The sequence below is a fragment of the Vombatus ursinus genome, unplaced genomic scaffold, assembly GCF_900497805.2.
Source record: "Vombatus ursinus unplaced genomic scaffold, bare-nosed wombat genome assembly UNPS02014863.1, whole genome shotgun sequence".
Taxonomy (NCBI): Eukaryota; Metazoa; Chordata; class Mammalia; order Diprotodontia; family Vombatidae; genus Vombatus; species Vombatus ursinus.
Window position 1 is genome coordinate 29,641,866 of NW_020954641.1, and position 5,685 is coordinate 29,647,550.

General features: G+C 38.7%; 1 pseudogene; it reads left to right on the forward strand.

The window, feature by feature from the left end:
- The first annotated feature begins 1,877 nt into the window (after positions 1–1,877).
- On the forward strand, positions 1,878–2,981 carry LOC114027855 (annotated as a pseudogene).
- The last annotated feature ends 2,704 nt before the right edge of the window (positions 2,982–5,685 follow it).

A 5,685-nucleotide genomic window follows, 5' to 3' on the forward strand; every position in this document is an offset into this window, starting at 1 on the left:
CATGATATTCCAGAAGGCAAAGAAGCTAGGACTACAACCAGGAATCACTTACTTGGTGAAATTAAGCATAATATAACAGTGAAATAGAAGGATTTCAAGTTTTCATAAGGAGAAGACCAGAATTAAATGCAAAACTTGATCTCTAATATCAAGGCCCAAGAGAAGCATAAACAAATAAAAATAGGAAAGTAAACATGAGATTCAATAGAGCTAAACGGTTTACATCCCTACATGAGAAGATGGTATTGTAATTCTTAAAAACTGTATCACTAATAGTTCAGCCAGAAGGAATATACATAGACAGAGGGTATAGGTATAAGGTGAATTTGAGGGAATGACATAAAAAAATTGAGGGTTGAGAAAGAGGAGTACACTGGGTGCAGAAGGGAGAGATAGAATGGAGTAAATTATTTCACATGAAGTGGCATGAAATATCTATTATTGTGGAGGGGAAAATGGGAGGATGGGCGAAGGTCATTGCTTGAACCTTACTCTCATCTGTATTGGCTCAAAGACAGAATAATATACACAATCAGTGGAATATAGAAATCTATCTTACTCAACATGGACGTAGGAGGGGAGGAGATTAAATAAAGTGGGTGTGCAGCCTGACAAAAGCGAGGGCAGATCGGCGGGGGGGGGGGGGGGAAGGGGGGTAGACAAAAGCAAACCACTGGTGAGGAAGGAAAAGGTGAAAGGAGAGAGGACAAACAAAAGGAGAAATAGGATGGAGGGAAATACACAGGTAGTAATCATAACCGTGAATGTGAATGGGATGATCTCTCCCATAAAATGGAAGTAGATAGCAGAGTGGATCAAAAACCAGAATCCTACAATACGTTGTTTACAAGAAACACACTTGAAACAGAGAGATAAACAGAATAAAGGTAAGGGGCTGGAGCAGACTCTCATATTTCAGTTGAACTAAAAAAAAAGTAGGGATAGAAATCCTAATCTCAGACAAAACAAAAACAAAAATATATCTAATTAAAAGAGATAAGGAAATAAATTGCATTTTGCTAAAAAGCACCATAGACAATGAAGTAATACCAATATTAAAGAAATATGCATGAAGTGGTATAGCATCCAAATTCTTAAAGGAGAAGTTAAGTGAGTTACAGGAAGCAATAAACAGCAAATACTAGTGGGGACTCAACTGTCCCTTTTCAGAACTCAATAAATCCAACCAAAAAAAAAAGAAAGAAACTAAAGAGATAAATATAATATTAGAAAAGTCAGATATGACAGACCTTTGGAGAAAAATGAATGGGATCAGAAAGGATGTTTTGTTTTTTTGTTTTGTTTTGTTTTTTTGCCACAGCACATGGCACCTACACAAAACTGACAGTGTATTAGGGTATAAAAACCTTTACATCAAATGTAGAAAGACAGAAATATTAAATGTATTCCTTTTGGGTCATAATGCAATAAAAATTATATTCAACAAAAGGCAATAGAAAGAGATTAAAAATGAATTGGAAACTAAATAATCTAATCCTAAAGAATAAGTGGGTCAAAGAACAAATTACAGAAATAATCAATAATTCCAGTAAAGAGAATGACAACAATGAAACAGCAGACCAAAATTTACGGTATGCAGCCAAATCAGTACTTAGAGGAAAATATATTTCTATAAATTCTTACATTAACAAAATAGAGAAAAAAAACAGATCAATGACTTGGGCATGCAACTGAAAAAAAAAACTATAAAAACAAACCTTGCAGTCTGCCTTACTTACTCTGCTCACCTGTATGTATTCAGGCTCTGAGTTCCCTAGATGGACATGAGACTACAGAATGACTGAGTGGCTTCCCTTGGACCCACATTCCTCATCTCCCAAGCCTCTACCCTCAGGTAACAGTCTGGGACCATATCAAAGGACCTCCAGGATGTGGACCTTGCAGAGATCAAGGCTCTGTTGCAGAGAAAAAAGACCATCACTGGCCTCTTGCAAGAGTTCCACATTCAGGAGTAGGACATTGAGACTTTAACTCACTCAGTCCATGTCACCGTATACAGAACCCCAAAGGGAAACCATCCTGTCATCTTCGTATCATGACATCGGCATGAACCACAAAACCTACTATAATCCTTTCTTCAATTCAGAGGACATGCAGGAGATCATCCAGCATTTTGCTGGATGCTCCATGTGGATGCTCCTAGGCAACAGGATGGAGCAACGTCATTTCCTGTGGGGTACATCTATCCCTCCATGGATCAATGAACTGAAATGATTCCTGGAATTCTCCACCAGTTTGGACTGAAAAGCATGATTGGAATGGGAACTAGAGCCAGTGCCTACATCTTAACTTGATTTGCTCTGAACCACCCAGAAATAGTGGAAGGACTTGTCCTCATCAGTGTCCAAGATCTCTGGGTGGACCAAGCTCTTCTGCATATGGTGGTGTTTCATCTGTTTGGGAAGGAAGAAATGCAGAACAACATAGAAGTGGTGCACACCTACAGCTATCATATCATCAATGACATGAACTCAAGCAATCTTCATCTCTTTGTTAATGCCTACAACAATAGCTGGGATCTAGAAACCAAGTGTCCTCTCCCTGGAACCAATGCTGTCACCCTACAGTGCCCTGCTTTGTTAGTGGTTGGAGAAAATTCACCTGCAATGGATGCTATGGTGACCTGCAACTCTAAACTGGATCCAACCAAGACCACACTCCTAAAGATGGCAGACCGTGAAAGCCTGCCACAAATTTCTCAGCCTGCCAAGCTCACAGAGGCTTTCAAGTACTTTGTCCAAGGAGTGGGATACATGACTTCTGCCAGCATGACTCACCTCGTGAGGTCCTGCACAACCTCTGATTCCAGTGACGCCTCCTGGGAAGTTAACCGAAGCCACTAACACACCAGCAAGAGGACCCACAACCGCTCCCACATAGACACCGACCAAGAGATCACTTCTAACTCCTGCAACACCAGTGACAGTGCTGGGCTCAAGTCCATGGGAGTTTCCTGTTAGCCAAGGACCCCCTCAGAGCCTAGTAGCTCCTCCTGGCTCTGGTTTGAACTCTGTTTTAAGTAGCTGCCTCCTTTTTCTCCCAGCCTTTTCTTCTCCCAGCCCCATGTCCCATCCCTCCTATATCACACTGTACCTAGCTTGGTATTAATCCAAAGCTTATTTTTTAAGAGCTCAGGTAAGAACAAAGTGAGGTGGATTGAGGGAAAGTCATTTTGATGTTGGGGGGGTGGAGTGTGGAAAGATAAGGGGATCAATCTAAAGCAAGCATCCAGAATTGGGTCTCTTGATTAAATTGTTCACAAAATTCTAGTTGCTGCTGTATTCTCTCGCTCACTTTAGACCTGAAAGAGGCATTTTGTCCCCCACCCCCACAAAAAAAAGATATGAGAAGACAAAAACTTTTGTTTTTTAAAAAAAAATAAACCTTCAGGCTGGCCTGATTAATAAAAGTCACATAGGCCTTTGGTCAATAGTACAGCCAATCTACTAACTATGTTTCTTTGCAGCAAAAGGAAAAACTAACCCAGTTTGTAGTATGTGAACACTATTTGGATGTAAGGAGGGAGAGTCCAGTGCATTGTGGGTGGCTTTTTTTTTAATGAGGGAAAATGGTGAAGCTCACACTGGTGAGTTTTGGGTTTTTTTTTTTTCAAACTCAAACTATCATAATTGTAGATACTTTAAAATTACATTGTGCATTTATACACCTTTTAATTTTGAAGCATAAGAACCCATTTTCTTCTCAACCATTAACATTCAATTAAAATAACCAATGTAAACATGAAACTTTAAACAAAATGAAAGTTATTGATGGGCTTCTGGTATTTCATAGTTGTTAGATTTCAGCCTTGCCACAACTGTCCTTAAAATGTGGTGAGGAACCTTCTTTTTTTTTCTTTGATTCTCACCTTATTTAAAAGGAATTTTCATTTCTTGGTGATTTCACAGGGAAGAGTTTCATGAGGTAAGCTAAGAGTTCTGCTTCTCCTCCCTGCTCCTCAGTTTCTTCATGTATGAAATAATGAACTCTAAGGTCCCTTCCAACTCTGCTCATTGTTTTAATGTCCCATGCTTTTAAGCCTCTTCAAGTTTGAACAGCTTGTTGTTTTTTGTTTGTTTGTTTTTTTGTTCTAAGACATTTTCTGGCTCTCGTGATAGTCTGTTCAATGCTTTCTGATCTAGAGGCACTTCCAGCTTGAACATCACCAATTCTACAATTTCAATTTTATTTATGTGAATGATGGGGAAGAGAGTTGCAGTAGGGGCCTAGGGACCTGTTATCTAACTGTACCTAAAAGGTGGGGTACAGGACAGGGTGGGGAGGAGAATTGCTTATTAGATTTTCCATACTGAACAGAAGGCAGACTTCTGCAGTCCCTTGAAAGGAGTATTTTATTCTAATATCAGCTTGGCTAAAGAAAGCAATTTCCCTATCCCCATCCCTTGACCTCCCCAAAAATTAATAGTAACACTTTGGAATCTTGTGTCCTGAAATGAATTTGCCTCTCAATTCTGTTGTAAAGAATAAGTCTTAGAATGATGGCATGGCCTTTAAAAAGATAGTTGTGAATTTTGATTTTGGCATAATGTTGTTATTTGTTTAGAACCATTTCCTGAAAAGAGGGTTTTTGGTCAAGTGATGGGTGGAGAGAACCCTTGGAAAGGGGTTGGGGGGGGGAGTGATGGGAGCTGGTAAGATGTAAGGATTCCTGCATTCCTGCATTTTTCAATTAACTACCCTCCATCTTTTTGGAGAAGGCATTGTCAAACAAAGCAACCAACTATGATGGTTTTTCATGGTTTTTAGACCTATGCTTTAGCTAATTAATGAATTTTCCTATTGAAGGATGTTAAATGCAAATTAGTCTCTGGGAGGATGACTACCTTGGGGTGATGTCATTTGACTTGATGAGAGCCTCCATATTGGGAGGCTTCAACAGTTCTTGTACCAGAAGAGTTGGTGAGGGAAGCCAAAGTGACTGAGAACCAGAGGTGGACAGTGTGATGTGAAGCCTTGCCAAAAATGTTTCTTAATGAGATATTTGCATCTATTTCCAGACCAATACATGTATAACTTTGCAAAAAAAAATAGAAAAAAGAACAAATTAAAAATCCTCAATTGAGCATCAAATTGAAAATCCTAAAAATCAAAGGTGAATTAATAAGACTGAAAATTTAAAAAAAAACTTATTGAGTTAATAAATCTAGGAGCTGGTTTTATGGGGGAAAACATAAGATAGATAAGCCATTGGTTTGTTTGATTTTAAAAAAAGAAAATCAAATATCCAGGATCAGAAATGAAAATGGCAAAATCATCACCAATGAAGAAGAAATTAAAACAATCATTAGGAAATATTTTGCCCAAATATATGCTAATAAATCTGACAGTCTGAGCAAAATCAATGAATATTTATGAAAATGTAAATTGCCCAGATTAACAGATCAGGAAATAAAATTCCTAAATAACACCATCTTAGAAAAAGAAATTGAACAAGCCAGTAATGAACTCCTTAAGAAAAAATTCCTGGGGACAGCTAGATGGCACAGTGGATAGAGCTCTGGCCTTGGAGTCAGGAGGACCTGAGTTCAAATCCAGTCTCAGACCAGACTCTTGACACTTACTAGTTGTGTGACCTTATGTAAGTTACTTAACCCCAATTGCTTCACCAAAAAAAAAAATCCCCAGTCAGATGGGTTCAAACGT